Raw genomic sequence first — 21,155 nt, 5'->3', positions numbered from 1 at the left:
TTCAGGTTCCACATGAAGGTCTATCGACGTATTGGACATTACTTCCTGCCTCAGCAATGGACTGTCAGATCATTATTATAACTAATCATCAGAATGTTCTGGATGGCCTTAAGGCATCGAAGGCTTCCTGACCTTCACGTTTTGGGCAGGTGTGTAAGGACACGCGTTTACGAATAGAAATGTTCTTTATCCAAGGTGAGAAATACAAATCTGTCTTCATTCTGTCACATGTGGAAGTTTTTCCTCCACACCCTAGGTTGAAGATGCTGTCTTTCCTCCCGGCTCGTTTTGATACCTTTGTATTAGGCAGCTTTCGCTGTGGGTTGGCTCTCGGTCTTCTGTTGTATTCCATTGATCTACATGTCTGGTTTTGTGCCAGCACTCCATTAATTTTCTTCTTCAGTATAATTTGACCTCACGTAGAGTTTTGAGGGTCCAGTCCATTGTTAATTAGAACTTCCTGTTTATTCTTTTGGTTAATCAGGATAGGGGCCTTGCAGTTTTGATTACTTCTTTTCGAAGAACCAACTCCTTGATTGATTGATTGATTGATACTTAAATCTCCATTTCATTAATAACTGCTATGGTTGTTTTAATTTTCTGTTTTACTTTCTTTTTTCTCTGTTTTGCGGCTGGTTTGTACTCGTTTGTCTGAGATTTTGAAGTACATCATTAGGTTATTTGTTTAACATCACTCTGACTTTCTTTTGCTCCCTTTTTGTCTTTCTTCTGCTTTCTTTTTGGTGATCCTCTTCCATTACCTATGTGAGAGAGACTCACGTAAGAAATGCAGATGAAGCACCAGTACCAGCACATAAACCACACCTACAGAGCACACGGCCCCTCGACTGTTGGGCATTGGAACACAAATACCAGAAACGCCTCACATGGGCATATTCCCCATCAGGTCCTGTCACAGGACACTGTCCTACTCACCCACTGACCAACAGTCACATGACCAACAGTACCAGCCACACAGGCTGGGGCCACTTATAAGCAGAATCAAAAATAAGGTTTAGGGCTGGAGAGATGGCTCAGCGGTTAAGAGCACTGATCACTCTTCCAGAGGTTCTGAACTCAATTCCCTGCAACCACATGGTGGCTCACAACCATCTATAGTGAGATCTGATGCCCTCTTCTGGTGTGTCTGAAGACAGCTACAGTGTACTTATATATGATAAATAAATATATATTTTAAAAAAGGTTTAGACATATCAGAGTCTCCTTAGAGAACTGAGATATTGTTAGAGACCCCACAGGATGCTGGGGAAACGGGAACAGGATGTGGATGTGACATGTCACTCAGGACTAGGTCACCCTGTCAAGGGGTCACCAAGGCAACCAGTCACTCTCTGTTGTATTGTTTCTTCAAAATTTCTGCTTGCTTTCAGTTTCCTTCCCCTTTTCCCCCCTTGGTTTTTTCTTCGCCTTGTTTCAAACATTCACTGAGGGTTACTTCTTCAACCTGTGTCTTAACAGTGAGCAATGCATGCACAGAGGAATCCTTTTTTTTTTTTTTTTCTTTGCTTTTTGTGGTGTTTGCATTGGGCTACCAGCTTTCCAGCTTCTTGAAACAGAAAAATCACTGGACCAAACCAGGCTTATTCTAGGGAGGGCGGCAGATGAGCCCGGCCTCCGTTGTCTGCTCTGTGAGCAGGTGCAGTCCTCCGGGAATGCAGGTATGCCATAGCCTCGGAGATGAAGCTGCCAGGCCTGTGCCATCATTGCCAAGCATGTGATTCGAATCTCACAGGCAGACGCATGCTCTGGAGCATGCAGAGAATGCCTTGCCCACCTAACCTTGCCTGAGGCCTTCTGGGGCTGTTTGTTAACTCTAAGAACTGTTGCAATGCATTCTCCTCTTAGACGAGCCGGAGCTCTCTCCCCAAGATGCTAGTAAATCATGCTTTCATTTTCATTTCTTTTAGGAGGTTTAAACTTCCTCCCCGACTGCTTCCACAGCCAGTGGTCATGATTGTATGGTTTCTCTTGTGGTGGACTTTTAGTTTCACTTTAGTACAATCTGATAAGACGGAATAAATTATTTTTAGCTTTTTTTTTTTTTTTTTTTTTTTTTTTTTTTGGTTAGGACTCCCTTTCTGGCCTAGAACGAGGTGTATTTTAGGGACGATTCTATGGAGCGCTTGGAAGAATGTGCATGTTGTAGCTATTGCCTGTCTTATGCGTTACATATTTGTTAAGCCCGTTTTGAGCTACGGTGTAGTTTAATTTGAAGCTTCTTGTTGTTATCGTTGTTGTTGTTGTTATATTTTAGTTGGGTGATCTGCCTAAGGTGAGAGTGAAGTATTAAAATTACAATTACTAAATCAGGACTTAATCTGGCTTTTCATATTCGTTAAATGATGGTTCTATGAAATTGGGACTCCCAACATTTGATGGCTATTATTTATAATTGTATCTTTTGACTGATTGTTCCTTTCTTTTTTTTTTTTAATTCATCTGTGGTTGCCGTCTTTATTTCTTCTGACAGTTTTGTTTATAATATACTTTGTCAGATGTTAGAAAAGCTCGATGAGCTCATCTCGGGCTCCTGTTCATTTATAAATTATTTTATAGTCTCTGACTCTCAGCTTACTGGTGTCTTAGCCACTGAGGAATGTCTCTTGAAGAGAGCAGGTGACTGGATCTAGGTTTTTAATCTGGTCAGTCAGATTTTTGTTGGTTTGTTTGTTTGTTTTTTGCAAGTTGAAGTCATTTACGTTTTAGGGTGTTTTTGAGATAGATTTACTAATTCCTGTTATTTTCTTGGTTGAATTTCTACTTGGTCGGAATATTTGTCTCCTTTACTTTCCCCTCTATTAATATTAGAAGTTTTCTGGTTTATAATATCGGTCATGATAGATTTTCTTCTTTCTCTCCTTTATACATCTTTTCCCTTCATGAAGTTTTACTCTTCTCTATTCTCTGGCGACTAAGAGTATCTTCCATTGCACCCTGGGTATAGCATTGGAGTATTAGTTTCAGATTCTCTGCCGTCTAGGCATGGTGGCCATGAAACGCCTTGGTTTGAGTTTGCCCATTTTTCCCTTAATTTAGAAGTTAGCATCGCTATACACAGCAATATCTATTGGCAGGTCTTTGCCTATGGGTCTTGAAGTTTTTCCCTCTGTGTCCTTCAATGAGTTGAATTCATCTGCTTGCTTGTGCCTTCCCTGAGGTCGCAGATAGTTTTTACTACGACTTATTGAAGTCTTATTTAACTGTTTCCCTCTTTTGGCATCTTGGAGTCGGTACCACGATGACTCGGAGTCGGTACCACGATGACTTGGATTTGGTACCACGATGACTGGGAGTCAGAACCACGATGACTCCGAGTTGGTATCACGATGATTTGGAGTCGGTATCACGATGACTCGGAGCGTTCCTGTTGGCTTGCTTTCCTTGTTTCCTATGTTTGTATGCCTGTGGTTTGAGTGACTGCTGCCGTGGATGTCCTTCTGGCTTCACTTGGGGATTTTCCTATGAGCAGCCATCTGTTGAGGGCACAGTTACCTGGTACTGCTCAGAGAGATGAAACAAACTACTGTTACCAGGGAAACCTCAAGCTGTAAAAGACATAGGAATACAGTTAAATCAATCAAGGCCCACTAATACACAAGCAATCAGCATAAAATAAAAAATGACAAAGGAAGTGTAGGATGTCCTATAAAGTTAAAAATTATGAGGCTGGCGATAGGTCAGCAGTTAAGAGCATGCACTGCTTTTGCAGAGGACCTGAGTTCAGTCAGTCCCCAGGTCCTGTATTGGATGACTCAAAACCACCAGCTCTAAGGAGATCTGATGCCTCTGGCTTCAGTGGGCACCTGCACTCATGTGCATATGCCCCTCCCCCAATATCCTCTGTACTGGCTGGTTTTGTGTGTCAACTTGACACAAGCTGGAGTTGTCACAGAGAAAGGAGCCTCAGTTGAGGAAATGCCTCCATGAGATCCAGCTGTAAGGCATTTTCTCACTTAGTGATCAAGCAGGGAGGGCCCAGCCCATTGTGAGTGGGGTCATCCCTGGGCTGGTGGTCTTGGATTCTATAAGAGAGCAAGCTGAGCAAGCCAGGGGAAGCAAGCCAGTAAGAATCATTCCTCCATGGCCTCTGCATCAGCTCCTGCTTCCTGACCTGCTTGAGTTCCAGTCCTGACTTCCTTTGGTGATGAACAGCAATGTGGAAGTGTAAGCTGAATAAACCCTTTCCTCCCCGACTTGTTTCTTGGTCATGAAGTTTTGCAGGAATAGAAACCCTGACTAAGACACCCCCAAAGTACGCCCCTCCCTCAATACCCATAAGGCAAAGTAAAGTATTTTTAAAAGGTCAAAAATTATGGTAAAGGTGGGGAAAGGAAGTGGAAGAGATAAACAGAATGTGTTACAGGAGATCAAGGTTAAATAAATGAAAAGAAGGGGGTCTCTATCACATTCCTCTAATGTGATAGAGTAAGATAAAAAAACAAGAGAGTCAGCGGTGGTGATGTGCACAGCTCGATCCTAGTACTCGAGAAGCAGAGGCAGGTAGATCTCTGTGAGATCCAGGCCAGCCTCGGCTAACAAAACAAGTTCCAAGCCAGTCAGGAACTAGTGTCTGGTTTCCAGTGTCTCGGAAAAAAAAAATAAAAGAAACCAAATAATTAAATCTCGAAAACAAGCTTTATAACAAAACAATCAGATAAATTTAAAGAAAATACATAATACAAACATGAGGGTTTTGTCAATGTTAATTTTAATATGAATGTATGTGTTTAATTAATGCAGTGGCTGTTTTTCTTTATCCTAGCTAGCTTAGCTAGCTCTCCAAAAATGACACAGAGAGACCGAAAATTACGTCAGGCTTTGGCAGGATACCTGGGCAGTATTGATCTATCTTAAATCTCTAATCTAATATTGCTACCTCCCACCAGTCAAAATCCCCATCATAGAAAGGACCTATTCAGGGTCTTCCATGGTCCTGCTGAACTCTCATGAGGTCTCCTCAGAGGCTGTCCTCGTGGTGTGGCTCTGCCTTTCTTCCTCTTCTCGCTCCAACTCCCACGGCTGGTGGAAGTTCTGCCCTATTCTCTCTTCTGCCCAGCCATCGGCTGATCGGCTTTTACTGACAACACAGAATAAATGGTGAGCATTGTTTATATGAACTCAAGACAGGAGATTCTGGACGTAGGCGTTACAACGCTGTGTCCAGATGGAAACAAGATACGAGGTTGGAGAAATCAGCATTTGATTAGCACAAGGGCTATCTTAACCACCGATCACAAAAACATTATGCGTACAAGATTGTTTTCTTAAATAAGGCAATCAGTAGCTAGAAGGCTCACCCCTGCTGACACATGTCCGTGGTGCTAGAATACACTCTGCGTGCTACCAGAGAAGAAAGGTGACCCTCACTATTGCCCAGCTACAAACCCTGGAAGCTACCACAGTGACCGGCCTGAGAGGAATACCAGTGCAGCAGCGTCACAAACATCATGGAAGCAACCAACCACTTTCTGGTTGGCTTCAAGGCCCACTCCATGACACGAGACTCCTATTTGACACTGCTAAAGTGTCCAAGGACCTGAGACTAGATAAGTCTTGGACTTTGGAGAAAATGGAATACTATTTTTCTGCTAAAGTGATGAAATGACTCCTAACAGAATACCTCGCTATTCCTATCAGAGAAGCTTCTGTCTGCAGCAGACAGAAATCAACACAGAGACCCTGTTGTGAATGGAAATGGCCCCCGTAGGCTAACAGATGTGAATGCTTGGTTACCAGTATTGAAAGGATGAGAAAGTGTGCCCTTGTTGGAGGAAGTGTGTCACTGTGGGAGCGGGAGGGGTTTCAAAAAACCCATTCCAAGTCCAGGGGCTCTCCCTTCCTGCTGCCTGTGGATCTGGATGCTGAGAAATCTCTGATGCTTCTCCAGCACCGTGTCTACATGTTGTCTACCATGTTGACAATAGCCTAAACCTCTAAAACTGTGAGAAAACCCCAAACCAAGTATTTATTTCCTTCATAGGAGTTTCTTTGGTCATGGTTTCTCTTCATAGCAATAGAACAGTAGACTAAGAAAGAACCACAGTTGAACAATGTACGCAGAGGGAGGGACTTTGGAACACTGGGTCCTAAAAGACTCAATGCTCAGGGTCTGCGTAGACGAGGAGACAGACAGCTCGCAAGAGCCAGAGGTGATGGATGACTCCGAGGAAATGGTGGCTTCTAGCAGGATGGATGCACATACAAACTCACAGAGACCATGGCAGCGAACACAAAACCTTCTCAGTTTCAAGATGTGCGTGGCTCCAGCAGTGAGTAGGGAGAGTGGACATGGAGTCCCGCCCCTAAACAAGAAGTTATTTGCAACTGATAACTGAGAGACTGGATCTTGGGTTTAGACTCCGTCTTAAAGAACTTGACCTAAGGTTGAACTCCAGTTAACTGACAAGCCTGCGCTTAGCACCAGTTTCCAGGCTACTCCACAACAAACGTGAGTCTAGCACCAGTTTCCAGGTTACAGGCCCGCCCCCCCGCACGTCACTTCCTAGCAACCACCAACCAGGAGGAAAGCAGAAGTTAAGTTTATGATCTGTCTTCCATCCCCAGCCAATGATGCTAAAGGGCAACAAAATTCTGTAATTGTGCTCCTCCGTCAGATGTGTGCCAGGCTGGGGACCCCCTCATTTACTTGCCATATCCTATAAAACCTCGTCCCGCCGAGAGCTTGGGGCTTCATCCCCGTGTTTGGCTGTGTCAGAGATGGCAGAGTGGCCTAAGCTGGGAGCTTGCAAAAAAGACCCTGGTGTGACTGCATCGGAATCAGCTCCTTGGTGGTCTTTTGGGGTTCACGAAACAGGCCCAGCAGTGACCTCTGGCGAAGGGAAAATCAGCTGTGGTGGCTGTTACCGCCTGTCAACTTGACTGCATCTGGAATTAATTAAAACCCAAGCATCTGGGTACACCGTCGAGGGATTTTTTTTTTTCTTAATTAAATCATTTGAATGGGAAGATCCACCTTAAATTCTGGTCTTTTGAGGCAGGAAGATCCACCTTAAATCTGGGCCACACCTTAAGCTGGCAGAAGCTGGCAGCCTATGTAAAGAACAGAAGAAGAAAGCTCCTATTGTTTGCTTGTTTGCTGTGGCTGACCAACCAGCCCATTCCTTCACTGGCTAAGGCTCCAGTTCTCCAGCATTCTGAAGTCAGTAGACCGAAGACCGGCTGAGGCATCCAGCCTTTCGGACTGAACAACCACTGGATTTTGGGCTTCCTATTGGGCCACATGCATATATACATATACACATACACATACACATACACATACACATACACATACACATACACATACACATACACATACATATACATCATGTACATATACATATACATAGCATATACATATATGTGTGTGTGTATGTATATATATATGACTATATTACTAGTTCTCTTCCTCTGGAGAACTTTGCTTCATATGTCAGCTTTCTCCAATGGAATCTATCTGGGCATATCGGTCACACTCCAGGACAGACCCCAAGCCTCAGAGTAGTTGGCCCACACAACATGAACTCAAGGATATTTTTGTGGACGCTTAGTTTCATTTTGCTGTGCTTTGCTTCGCAGTTTTTTTCCATCTTTTAGTTCTTTGCTTGCTTGTTTTGATTTTCCGTTTTTGTGTCTTTGTGGATTCTTTTTGTGTGTCTCTTGATTTTTATTTGTTGGAAGAGAAAGAGCATAAAGTTAGGTGGGAAGGGACCTGGGGAGCCGCTTTAAGGAGGTGGGGGACGGGAAACAGTAAAAAAATTAATAAAAAAATAAGGCCACCAAAATACTACTAAAAGTATCGTGGAATAAAAAGGGGGAAAGGGGGGTTGGGGATTTAGCTCAGCGGTAGAGCGCTTGCCTAGAGAGCGCAAGGCCCTGGGTTCGGTCCCCAGCTCCGGAAAAAAAAAAAGAAAAAAAAATGTTGTAATTAATTAATTAATTTGGGGCTGGGGATTTAGCTCAGTGGTAGAGCGCTTACCTAGAAGCACAAGGCCCTGGGTTCGGTCCCCAGCTCCGAAAAAAAAGAACCAAAAAAAAAAAAAAGGGGGGGGGGGGAAGGAACGGTAGTAAAAAAAAAAAGGAATAAAATAGGTAGAAGAAGAAATAAAAGGAAGTAAAGATTGCCCTATCATGTAAACAAAGTAATCAGATCAATGAACTAAGAGATAAAAACATAATTTTAAAAATATGCTAAACTAAGCATGTTTGTAAAATACAGGAGAGAGAGAGAGAGAGAGAGAGAGAGAGAGAGAGAGAGAGAGAGAGAGAGAGAGAGAGAGGAGATGAAGAAGCACACAGGGTCTAACGGGAGAAATAAAGATTAAATGCTGGGACAGAGTTTTCTGCATCTCCTAATACTGGAGGCTGACAGCCAATGTACTGGGGAAGAGGGGTATCACGTGACCTGCCTGACTCCCGCCTCTTCTATGGTTTAGCCTGGTGTCCAGCGTATTGGACAAGTATCTGGTGACACCCTGAGTTGTCCTCTCGCAGATATCTTCCTGTATTTGGGTAACAAGTTCCTCATCTTTGCCGTCTGTGGGCAGGGCAGCTTCTGTCTTCCTCCCAGGGTTGTTCCGCACAGAGTGGGTGGCATAGCTGGGCCCGTTCCCGTGCACACGCCTTGGGGAATATCGAGTAGAAATCACAACACAACGCTCTGTTGCAGGCAGAGGAGCTATATTTGTACTGAGGAGATGTGCTAACCTCCGCGCTGGAGGGATGAGGCAGTGGATGTCAAGGACTCAGCCAACACTTCTTCTAACAGCAGTGAGCCGCAGGTTGGTCCACACACTGACCTCAGACCCAGGGCTATCCAGATTGTTTCCGATGGATAACCCAGCCACCGAACATGAGACTATCTTTCCCTGCCTAAGGTTCCGGCTTCCTCCGCCCTTTGAATGGTCAGCCTGTGGTCCTCCCGCTTTCCACAGTTTCCTCCTGGGACAGCTCCCACTCTGTAGCTGTGGTCTGTTGGGTTCTGGCTTGTTTACTTGTGTTACTCTCTGTTCTCTGGATGCCGGTAAATTTAACAAAACAAAACAGGTTCCCTCTCAACACGGTGCTGCCTTCTGAGTCTTCTTGAGTTCTCTGAGTTGATCTGTTTCCCATCGCTGACCTGTCCTCTAGAAAAATATCACTGTCTCACCATAACCTGTATCTGGAGTTGAGCCTTATGCAGGCTCTGGCTTGTTGGGTGGGTAGGGCTGCTAATCTGTTTGTGCCAGAGCCCCGTCTGGCTTGCCTTAGAGAGAGAACATCTTGGTGCATCTTTTTGTCTCCTTTTTTTGGGCTTCGCCACGGTTGTGAATTTCTGAAGAGCCCTTTTCTTCCTGTCTTTGGAGTGGCTGCTATGTTTCTTTTGTTCTGAGTCACACGGAGAGGAAGCATCAAGCCTAATAAGGAAGCCTGTTTATTTTCTTTAAAACCGCTTACCGGTCTTATAAGAAACACGACCTGGAAACAGTAATTGTTTTTAAACATAAATCCTATTCTCAAAGAGCTTTCGAGACTCATAAACCTGGAGGTTTTATGGGGTGTCTGATGTCAGAAAACAGAGCTATGTGAGACACTCAGCTACCAGTGAAATGTGTTTTTCCCACTTGTAAGCAGAGTTGTGAAAGGTATCTAAAAATGTAGTCACACGCCTTAGAAGTAAGCAGTTCTGAATAGGGTTAACATCTAGACTTAAAAGTTATGCTTGGATGATGGAGAGACGGCTCAGTGGTTAAGAGCACTCCAGGTTCTGTTCCCAGCACCCACAACCTGTAACCCCAGTTCCAGAGAATCTGACGCCCTCTCTTCTGGCTTCTATGGACATTTCACATATGTGGTACACAGACATACACCTCCAGGCAAAACAACCATACATATAAAAAATACTTAAGAAATGTTTAAGAATTTAAATTTTAAAGATTATTTTAAGAATATCTAAGAATTCAATTATTTAAGAAATTAAACATTTTAAAGCAGTTAAGGAAATGTTTTGTTTAGAATTTATAACAATAAAAAAAAAGTTGCCCATGTTGTCCAGGAGTAGTAAAAGCACCATTTCTTTTCTTCCTTAAACTCACTCTCAAGTTCAGAAAGTTCACCAGATAGGAAAGAATTAAATAGAACAAGAAAGCATCAAGTTATAAACAAACAAACAAGCAAACAACAAACAAAAAAGGAGGCAGGGCTGGGGGCAGAGGGTCTGGAAAAAAGTAATAATTGTTTACACTAGAAACCAGGACAGTGGGAGAGACAGGGTGCTTCTCAGGGCGAAACAGAATTTGATGTCTAATGTTTCTTGACTGTGATCTGAACAGATTGTCTTTGATTGTAACTAAAAGGGTTGGTCTTTTATTTTTTGGTTTTGTTTTTATATTAAAATACCAGGTCCTGTCCTGGAGACAGGAAAGTGAACATTCTTTGGGATGTGAGAAATTCAGGGAGACCTCACGGAAGCATTAGATACCTAGCATTCCAGGTCCCCCTTCCCCTCCCCCTCCCCTTCTTCCCTCTCCCTCCCTCTCCTTCTGTCCCTCTTTCTCCTTTCTCCCTTCTTCCCCCTCTTTCTCTGAAAATCCCATAGTACTCACTATTTCATAGGACAAATACAACCAATGTTTGCGTAGGATTATCTCCAGGTACTATGGATCATGATATACATAAAAGAAACAACTTTTGAGTATGCATTTGGGTCTCATCCAAAATATATCATTAGACACTATGCTAATAACTCCAAATCTAAATTTAAAAAAATCTAAACCCAAAACACTTCTCTCTCGAACATCTTAGATAAGGGGATTTTTTTTTTTAACCTGTATGCTCTGCCTGCACATTTTAATACTGACTTTCAATTATTTATCTTTCAGTGTTTTCTTATTCCTGTTTGCACTGAACAGCCCGGCCTCCTGCATTTTCCTACCAGGGATTATTGCCAGGCAGGTAGGTGTGGGAAGGGCCTGGCTGGAAGCTACTGGAAGACAGGTTGCTTCTCTTCTATCTCGTTTTAGAAATCGTGCTGGTCTTGGCTACTGATAAGAGAGAAGGGATGCCTTGGAGGGAAGAAAAGAAAGAAAGAAAGAAAGAGAGAGAGAGAGAGAGAGAGAGAAAGAAAAGACAAGACAGAAAGAAAGAGAAAGGCAGGCAGGCAGGCAGGAAGGAAGGAAGAAAGGAAGGAAGGGAGATGGAAAGACCAGAAAGAGAGTGGGTCTCCAGGTTGAAGAGTAAGGAAGAAACACCATTTTGAATGTGTTGCCTCCACATACCATTAAGTACAAAACGAGCCATTGAGAGATATCACATAAAATGTCACAGGATGAAAAGAAAGTAGACAACTGCAGTAACGTTAGCATAAAAGGGATGACTAAAGTCTGCTTTCTTCTTCTAGAGGAGATCATCAAAAGACATGGCCAGTTTCCACCACAGAGCCAGGGCAAGCCAGAGACACCAGAAAGGAGGTGAAGCACAGGCCTGAACTAGGTCTGATGGAATGCTTACCTCAGAAGTAACCACCCAGGGTTCCTTTATCCAACTGGTGCAGCTGGCTGATTCAGTCTTCTCCCTCAAGAAACCGACCTACTGAAGATAGCAGGGAAGCATTGCAAGGAAATTATCAGGGTAGGGGAGGGAGACCGGTGGAGAAGGGGAAGGGAGGGGTGGGGGAGGGGTGAGGGCGGGGGAAGGAGAGAGGTTGGAGGAGGGGGAGGAGTAGGAGGAGGGAGAAGTAGTGGGGAGGCAGCAGGATGGAGAGGTCTGGAGGAAGGGTGGTTGGTCCAGCCCCAGCAACTGAGCTGACCTGAGGAAACAGTTTGAAACCCTCAGAGCAGGTAGGGACAGGTAAAGAAAGCCTGTTCTGAGAAAACACTGGGCAAGAGTAACCCTGGGAGAATCTGATAAGGACTAGGAACCTTTGAGCTGCCGAAGAACAGAGAAAGCATTTCCAAGGGCCCGGTGAGATCTGTGAGCTCTCGAATTCAGCTGTATACCCATAACCAGGTTTGAGAAAAGCTATGGCCTTCCTGTGGGGACAGCGCACACATGGAGAAAGGCAGCTGCCAGACAGACACGTGAAAAAATGTTCAGACGCACACATACTCCAAAGGAGATGCTCATGTGAACAATGGGATGCTTGTTTCAACTGAAATTAACTGAGAGAAAAAGAGGAGCCTTGCACTGGCTCGGGGTGTGTTGAAAGAAGCCCTGTGTGGGGCTGGAAGGCACAGAAACAGCCGGTTATGTGAAGCCTTGAGCAGACAGTGTGTGTCAGCAACTTTGCATTTGCTCATTCCCTTTGGCCCACGCGTTCCAAGCACCTCACCCAAAGAAATAGCTAGTGATGTAGAGAGCCGTGAATGCTAACATGGTGTTTACAGTGCTGTCCTTCGTAATGCCGGATAAGGTCAATGTCTGACAGTAATGACCAAAGGAATTGCTCCTTCCTGCAGTTTAGTCACCTGCAGCCGCTACAACTTCAATCTACAGAGTTTATAAACCGGAAACACTGATGTAGCCATGTTTAGCAGCATAAACATTTGTATCAATTACATGGAAAAAAATGCAAAAAAAAAAAAAAAGCTTGAAGCTACTGTATCAATATGTAACAGAGTTGTACAGTCTTGGGTTATAGGCATTTTTGCTTTTTTTTTTTTCAAAAAAAATCTTTTTCTTAGTGTTCTTTTTAAGTTATCCAAATAAATTTAAAAATATATAAATGAGTGTTCTTGAAGTTTTTTTTTTAAAAAATTACTGTCTTTATTCATCAACTTCAGAGTCACCAGAGAAATCAGATGTAATTGACTTTTTACTTTATTCATTCATTCATTTGTTTATTTATTTAGAGTATGTGGGGTACACTCGGCATAGAATGTTCGTGGAAGTCAGAGGAACACTTGGGGAGTCAATGCCCTCCTTCTACCACATGACTACCAGGGACAGAATTCCAGCCCTCTGGCTTGGTGGTGAGGCCTTCATCTGCTGAATCATCTCCCCAGGGCCCTGATACAATGAGCTTTGTAGATACAATATTTTAAAATTCGAATTTGTTAGAAATTAGTAAATAAAGCGTGCTAAGAAGAATGTTGGCCTGTCCGAGAAGCTCGTGCCTCAGTCCCCAGAGCTTGTGACTATGCTAAGTCTCACAGCAAAGGGACGATGTTTCAGATGGAATTGGTGTTCCTAGCTGGGTTTTTATGCTGGTGCCAGTCCAATCCCGAAGATCCTGCTATATTAGAATGTGACGTGCCCCTCTTTTGATAGATTAGTGATGACTAGCACTTGGCCTGCAGCTGGTCACGCTGTTTTGGAAAGTGTGGATCCACTGACACATGGTGACTCGCTGGCTTATGTAGGTCACCAAGGGTCAGCCTGGATGGATATCTGGTTCCAGTCGGGGTCTCTGCTTGCTTTTGGTGCCCCGTGAGTGAGAAACCACGAATGAAGACAGAACCACCGCAGGTTGGCTTACTTTAGTGGCTGGACCTTCTTCACCGTAAAGGATTGCATACACTAAACCATACCCAAACAAGCCCCTCCTCCCTCAGAATAATCAGCATGGGGCCCAAGTAGAGAATGAAAACTAAAGAGAAACACAGTGAGGTGAAAAAAAGGTGTGGTCCAGTATTGTTGGTTTTGAAGACGGAGTATATAGCCAGTAGCCAAGGACCGTGGGTGCCCGTGGATGCTAAAACTGACAGGAGACCGATACCTTCCTTTTGACCTATCGAGGACCATTTTGGACTTTTGACCCTTAGCACTACATAAGGTTTGTGGGTTTTAACTCCCTTCATGTGGTGTGTGTGTGTGTGTGTGTGTGTGTGTGTGTGTGTGCGTGCGCGCGCACACACATGAACACATATAAGGGTTTACACACATGCCACAGTACACATGGAGGTCATAGGAGAACCTTGGGTGTCATCCTCACAGAATGCCTCATTTTACACAGGGTCATTTGTCACCACTGTGTAAACCAGGCTAGCTGGCCCTCGAGCTTCCCATTTTGCCATAGGAGGCTGGGATCCCACCTTATCTACCCTTATATGAGTTCTGCCAATCCAAACTCAGATTCTCACCCCTCAGCAACAACTGCTTTACCCAGTGGTTCATCTCCCCAGGGGCATTTTTTTAACCACTACATTCTTTTTTTTTTAAATATTTACTTTTCCATTTTATACTCTTGCTTTTTTTTTCTTTTTGTCTGCATGTAGGGTGTGTGTGTGTGTGTGTGTGTGTGTGTGTGTGTGTGTGTGTGTAACTGTGTGTCACGGAGGTCAGAAGAGAGCATTATATCCCCTAGAAGTGGCATGAGGGACTATTGTGCCTGGAAAGGTTAATAACGCTGGGATTCTAGCTAACATCCAGAGTCCCAGGGAGGACTTGAGCCATCCCAACATCTACACTTGGCCCCCCTTTATCACATGGGTCCTCTTCTGCCCTCGAAAAGACTTATCAATGCCGGCCCCTGCTCTTTGTGCTCAGGGGGTCGTCACAATTTCTGGGCCTCGTGCCAGCCTTTCCCTGAAGTAAGACATCCCTCCTTAAGTTATTCCTGTCAGATCAAAGCTGTGGTCCTCAGGGCTGTCCTGCCTCTAGTACAGTGTTGGAGCCATGCCCTTAGCCTTCCTCTGCTGGCCTGTGTTTCTGCAAGCTTAGAGCTAAGCTTAGAATTGCTGTACATAGACACCACAAACACTGTAGTATATCAGAAAAAAAATGTATCCTTCAAAGGAATTGGACCCCAATAGCATTATGTGTCCTATTTGGTACTTTTGTGGAGGGCCAAGAGTTTGTCACTCCTGGAAAGGGATTTTAAAGGCTTCTGTGAAGAGTGACTGGGTTGTGTGAAAGCAGCATGCACTGTCCGAGCAGACAGTGTCTGTACAACACAGCCACGCTCACTGTATTTCTACAGTCGAAGAATGCAAGACCTGGGAAGATCCACAAGCTGGAATGCACAAGAGCCAGAGTTCAAGCCGAGCTCTGCCCTGCGTAGCGAAGTATTCTGACTCGGATGCTTAAAAGAGCAAGAACAAACGGAAGAGCACGGTCTCCGCCCGCAAGCGCTCAGGGCTGTTGATGGTGTCGAAAGCCTGCCTGTGAGTCCTCTGTCTTCAGACCCAGGTTCCTTGTGTGACCATAGAAGTTGGCATATTGAACATCTTCCCTGATGAAACACACACACACACACACACACACACACACACACACACACACACATGTTCCAGACACCTCGGGAGGTTTTCACAGTAACACGAGACAAAGCATAGAGTACCCCAGTGGGTTAGTTTTATGCCAAGCTTGCCTACCTACCCTGATAAGGCTTAAGAGATGACAGAAATGTGTCATCTACTCATTCTTAACAGGGGAAGGGGAGTCTTGGTAAACTTGTGCAGCCTTACCGTGGGATGCAGCTGGGAGTCCTGAATTGTCAGGGTGACTTCCTCTCTGCCAGCTGCTGCCTCAGTTAGGCTGTCCTGGCCGCTGATCTGGGGCTGGTGTTCTTCTAGGGTAGGAAGGCCTCAGTGCCTCTTTGTAACAGATGGGTGTTTAGAGGCCTAGGGAGGCTGGTCTTATCATTGAAGGATGTCTACTCTGAACCAGAGAAGGCAGCTGTCTGTCTGTCTGTCCATCTGTCACCCTCCCACTCCCTACCCTTTTGCCTTCCCTTGGGACGACAAAGCCTTCCATTGACTTAGGTGAGGGAGAAAGTTGGGAATAAAGGTTTCTACTGAGCCTGTCCCTTCTGGCTGAAAACCTTTCTTGAATTTCTCATTTTTTCAGTGTCTAAACAAAGCCTTGCGGCTTTGGGAGATTCAGGAGGCTGTTAGGTTTCAAATCTGGGACAAATGGTTGAGGTCACTAGTTAACATATCAAAGTGGACCTGGCCACCAGGTTCTCCCAGAATCTCTCAGTCCCTACCCTCCAGGCTGGTACACCCTGCCTCCTAGCCTGAACTCTCCAGCCCAGGGGACTGGGCTCCTGATCCCTATATAAGCCATCTGTTTTGGACACCTGCTCTCTTTGTCCTGTGGGCCTCCTGGCTGCTGCACCTGGTTTCTCCATCTTCCCTCTCCCTCCCCCTCTCCATCCCCACAAGGCACAGCTCCACTTTTATGGCAAGAAGCCTTCTCCTCCACCATTTCTAGAAAGAGTCATTCCTCTCTCTCTGTTCCTTTCTCTTTCTCTCTCTCTCTCTTCCTCTTCATTCAGAGGCTGCCCTCAGGGTTCCCTATGGTACCTGCTTGTTTTCCAGTCACTTACCAGGACACAGTGCCTGGATGAGTTTTATACATCTTATAGAATGCCGTACTTATTTTGTGCTCATCAAAATAAAATCTGCTAAGTTAAGGGTTTCTTGCCTAAAAATTCCCTAATTTAAAGGAACGCCATTAAATACTCACACAGCAATTTAGGCTCATTCTGTAAGTTTTATAAAAAAGATAAAGAGAGAAGGAATATGTTTTGCGGATGTGTAGTGAGGTGTGGGGGAAGGGGGTGCCTCCGAGGGCCCATGCTGAGTCATCCCTTCCCCTGAGGGACCAGCCACAAGATGGTATAGTATAGAATAGTTTATTCAGGGCATGGGGAGGGGAGGAGAGAGGGGGGGGAGGGAGGGAGGGAGGGAGAGAGAGAGAGAGAGAGAGAGAGAGAGAGAGAACACGAGCATGAGCCATAAACACGTGGAAAGGGAGGGGGGAAGGGAATGGGAAGAGAGAGAGGAAATGGTGAGAGGACATAGCCTGGAGCAAGAGAGAGAGGAGGGGTCAAGCAGCTCCTTTTATAGCGAGTCAGGCACACCGGGCTGTTGCCAGGTAACTGTGGGCGGAGCTTAGGCAAAAAAAAAACGGTAACACTTTGCAAGTGTCTGTCCCCCCCACCCCTCCCCGCCTTGTTTTTACCATTCGCACATCCAGCATGCTTCTACTCTTGGCCTAGAGAGTAACCTGGTGGGAGGGGAGAGGTATGTATATCAGAATCATCCGGAGGAAATTTTTTTTAAAATTATGTCTCTCTCATCTCTTGTTCTCTACCTACAACAATGTTCCCAAAGTCATTGGTGTCTGGGGTGCCTGGCAGAAAACTTCCTAACAATCTGGGCCCTCTGTTCATGAAAAACCAAGACGGGGTAGCTGATTTGGTGAAGTCACAGGAATCCGAGAATGTCAGAGTTGGAGCGAAAAAGACAATGTAAACATTTTAATTCCAACTGGTAGAAAACAAAACAAAGCAGAAAAACCAACAATCCTTATTTCCCATGCTCATTTAAAGCATGCACAGTGGGAAGGTCAGAATGCGCGAAGCCATCTTATATTGAATTCTGACTTTTCTGTTCTTTGGGGGCCGTAATTGGAGAAACAATAGTGAAGGCTAAATTTCCCCTTTAAATTCTTGGCATTCCCAGAGGAGGAGTCTGAAGACTGCTCCAACCCCTCTGCGCATGCGTGCATGCGTGCGTGCGTGCGTGCGTGTGTGTGTGTGTGTGTGTGTGTGTGTGTGTGTGTGTGTGTGTGTTTGTGTGTGTGTGTGTGTGTGTGTGTGTGTGTGTGTGTGTAGGAGGGGAGTGAGGGTGGAGAGGGTGGGGGTGGTGAAGGTGAGCAAATGGTACTGCGCTAAGCAGGGAACCAGGGAGGGGCCCCGATCCTAGCAGGTCCCGTGTGAAGGCCTTAATGCGTGGAAACATGGAAAATTTTGCACCTCCAACCTTTTTTATGTGACAAATTTCAATCCCAAATTAGGTGATTTGATCAAATTGGGCTGTTTGGGGTCTGGAGAGATGGCTCAGGGGTTAAGAGCACCGACTGCTCTTCCAGAGGTCCTGAGTTCAATTCCCAGCAACCACATGGTGGCTCACAACCATCTGTAATGGGATCTGATGCCCTCTTCTGGTGTCTGAAGACAGCGACAGTGTACTCACATACATCAAATAAGTAGATACATCTTTTTAAAAAATTGAGCTGTTAGTGACTGCGGACTTCTGAGATTGGTTTTTATGTCATCATTTATTTTAATTTTAATTACTACGAACAGGCATTTGGTCAAAAACTTAGATTGCTTAAAAGAACTTGTGAGGTAAATCGATGGCCTTCTTCCTTATCCCACCTGGCTTTGGACTTTCTTGGATGATTTTGCAACTAGGTTTGTGCTTACCCCTCTTCCCAGTCCACTGCTGGTGAAAACCCCATCAGCTCGCCACCGTGAGGAGCAAGGGCTACCTCACGCATTTCACTCTCAGCTACTGAGCCATTGTGTGCCTCTTTCTCCCTCCATCCAGGTGGGACAGCTGGTTTGGCTTTTTCAGCTCTGCGACTGGTTAGTTGTTCTTTTAAATAAAGACATAGATGAGAAATCTTCAACTCCTTCTCTTTCCTATTCCACGGCTTTTTCTATTACTTTGATGCTTTTTCTATTACTTTGATCAGCTCCGAAAACAACTCCACTACTGAAAAAGTATAGTTAACAGTAGGGTTGAATTAGTATTTTTAGTTGAATTAATTGACTTCTTTTTCTGTTACTTCTACCAGCTCTGTAAACAGCCCCGCTGCTGAAGAAGTGTAATTAACAGTAGGGTTGAATTAGTATGGTGTGCTTTTCACAAAAAAACGAGGAGAACTTTACCCTGGGCTATAAGAAAGATAAAGTCTAGGGGTTGGGGATTTAGCTCAGTGGTAGAGCGCTTGCCTAGGAAGCACAAGGCCCTGGGTTCGGTCCCCAGCTCCAAAAAAAGAAAAAAAAAAAAAAAGAAAGATAAAGCCTAGAGGTTCATATCAGGTTTGACACAGGCATGTCCTAAGATTCATGCTGTACAATGGACATGATTACCGTCTGAATTCTAGGAACAGACGCCAAAAGTTCAGTGTGTGCCTGGCCTCTGTGGCTCCTGACCTTATGCCTTCTGTTTGCCAACAAAGAGTAGAAGTCAGACTACCAAATGAAAAGTTGGTGTGCCAGATTTGGGCTCCCAGTATAAGAAAAGTTTCCCCATGATGAATGCGGGATTCCACTGAGATGCTAGGCTCTGCAAGTGTCTAGTAGGGAGAGCTAGTCACTCATCCATGTAACCACAGAAAAGTAAACACCCTTTAAATTATTTACCTTGAAGGTTTTAGATTCTGTTAAATCAAGGCTACATCTCACAGGTAAATGGAGTATCCTAGACCATGTATTCTCAAGTAGGGTAACATTGTTTCCAATGAGGTGAAAGTTGACTGAGAGGTGCTCACACACAGGGTAGCATTGTTTCCAGTGAGGTCAGAATTGACGGTGAGGTGTGCTCCTGTGAATATGATTTGTGTATCTCCATAGGGCCAGAGCTCATAAGCAAATCTGTAGTGTGTTACTAAGAGTTCTCTGTGGGTAGGAATAGTGAAAGGCATCTGAACAGGCTAAGGAAAGAAAGGTCCTGGAGGCCCAGTTAAAGAACACTTTGCTAAATTCTACATAAAGACACAAGGTCCTCATATTGCTCAAAACCTTCTCTGTTGACAAGTCTTCTCTGGCCCTCTTTCCCTTTCGTACCAGTGAGCTATGAGTGCTCTTCTATTCCTGTGACTTGCTCTGCAATGGTGTCAAGCCTGGCAAGGATGGAGGGTGGTGGTAAGTTTGTATCTGTAGCCATTCCTAGCATTTCCAACACTGTGTAGCCAGTAAGTTAAAGATCCCCAGAGACAGGCTCAGTGGTTAAGAGCACCGACTGCTCTTCCAGAGGCTCTGAGTTCAATTCCCAGCAACCACATGGTGGCTCACAACCATCTGTAATGAGATCTGATGCCCTCTTCTGGTGTGTCTGAGGACAGCTACAGTGTGCTCATATATCATAAATAAATCTTTTTTTAAAAAAATCTCCAGAGACAAAGACCGTGTAGGATTTACGGCTCATACAATACTGCAGCCTGAGAAATTGCAGAATATGCTGTTTGCAAACTGCAAAACTGGGAATAAAGTTTATTCTGAGGCCAGAGGCCTAAGAACTGGGTCGGGGCTCGCTGGACATAAGAACCTGGAGCTCTGCTGTGTTAGGCAGAAAAGACAGGTGATCTGGCTCTAGAAGACAGACTGAAGAGAGTTCTTCCTCTGCCTTTCGATTTGGTAAGCAGGGTGACAGCCATCTGTGTTGGTGGAGGCGATCTTTACTGAAAACGCTGGTCTATTCTAGACACACCCACACAGATACCGTTCATGTTTCATAACTACCCTGAGCCCTGTCAAGCTGAAATATAGTCCTAAGTCCACCTCCATCAACCTGTCATAAATAAGCATTTTAAAAATCGTACTTAATCTTCAAATATGGCAGCGGGTCATAACTTGACCCAAAATGGTAAAATTGACCTGGGGATGTTCAATAACACATTTCTTACCCTAGAAGATGAAATAAATTTTTGGCTACCATTGCTCTTTCTCCTTAATACCCCATAATTCAATACTATGATATAAAAATAATACTGCTTTAGTACCATATAAATATATCTATGTTGCATGACAAAGGAATCAGAGGAGAAGAAAACATTTGCTTTTATTTTGATATAGTGTAAGTGTGTATACACTTATGTCCACACACACACCTAGTGTTTATCACAAAATAGGGAGGAAATATTCACGACCGCTACAGTCCTGACTCATATAACTGGTCATGTGGTATAGCTGACATTTGTAGTGTCTTCTTCAACTATCCCTTCAGTGTTTGCCCTTTGCCTTTGACTGGTTATGACTCTTTACCTGGTAGTGACCCAGACCTTGGTACTGGAAAGGTTTGGGTCATTCGTTGCCCTTCCTAGATTGGGTGATTGTAGTTTTCCTCTGATCTGGGTCACAGAGTATGACAACACTGAGAGAATCTCTGAGGAACTCTCATGGGGCATACCTTTTCTTACATCCCTAGTGGACAGGATCAACCCCCTCCTCCAGCCGGTAAGCTCTGAGGTAGGAGGAGCTCCGGTGGCTGGGTACCAACTTTGGCCTCCAGCTGAGTGGAGTCATCGGTGTATCTTGTTGCGTGTAGTTTAAAAAGCCGGCTACTGCCCAGGAGCTGCTGCGCTAACCTGCCCACTTCTGGCTCCCTTTTGTTTCACCTCCAGATCGATCGCAATCAGCCCCAACCAGAGGTACTAGAATCCGCGGATAAAGAACACAGACAGCTTTCTTATTTTACAAC

The 21,155-nt window shown here is 44.7% G+C and overlaps 2 long non-coding RNA genes across 6 annotated transcripts; one reads left to right on the top strand and one right to left on the bottom strand.

Moving 5' to 3' along the window:
* Positions 1–4,712: 4,712 nt before the first annotated feature.
* LOC102549313 (uncharacterized) lies at positions 4,713–11,883 on the bottom strand. Of its 3 annotated transcripts, none has more exons than XR_355965.3 (2): positions 11,509–11,883; positions 4,713–7,071 (listed from the first exon to the last, which is right to left on the bottom strand). It is a non-coding gene; the product is annotated as an uncharacterized LOC102549313 (long non-coding RNA). The 3 variants fall into 3 exon arrangements; XR_005487356.2 differs by having other exon boundaries at positions 4,713–6,906; positions 11,509–11,622; XR_005487357.2 differs by having other exon boundaries at positions 4,713–6,323; positions 11,509–11,595.
* LOC102549406 (uncharacterized) lies at positions 8,075–13,703 on the top strand. Of its 3 annotated transcripts, none has more exons than XR_593702.4 (4): positions 8,075–8,801; positions 10,881–10,953; positions 11,399–11,628; positions 12,849–13,703. It is a non-coding gene; the product is annotated as an uncharacterized LOC102549406 (long non-coding RNA). The 3 variants fall into 3 exon arrangements; XR_355967.4 differs by lacking the exon at positions 12,849–13,703 and adding an exon at positions 12,007–12,722; XR_010053053.1 differs by lacking the exon at positions 12,849–13,703 and having other exon boundaries at positions 11,399–12,722.
* Positions 13,704–21,155: the final 7,452 nt, after the last annotated feature.

Source organism: Rattus norvegicus, chromosome 7 (genome assembly GCF_036323735.1).
Source record: "Rattus norvegicus strain BN/NHsdMcwi chromosome 7, GRCr8, whole genome shotgun sequence".
NCBI lineage: Eukaryota > Metazoa > Chordata > Mammalia > Rodentia > Muridae > Rattus > Rattus norvegicus.
Note: the sequence above shows the minus strand (reverse complement) of the source record. Positions and strands in the feature narration are given on the sequence as shown.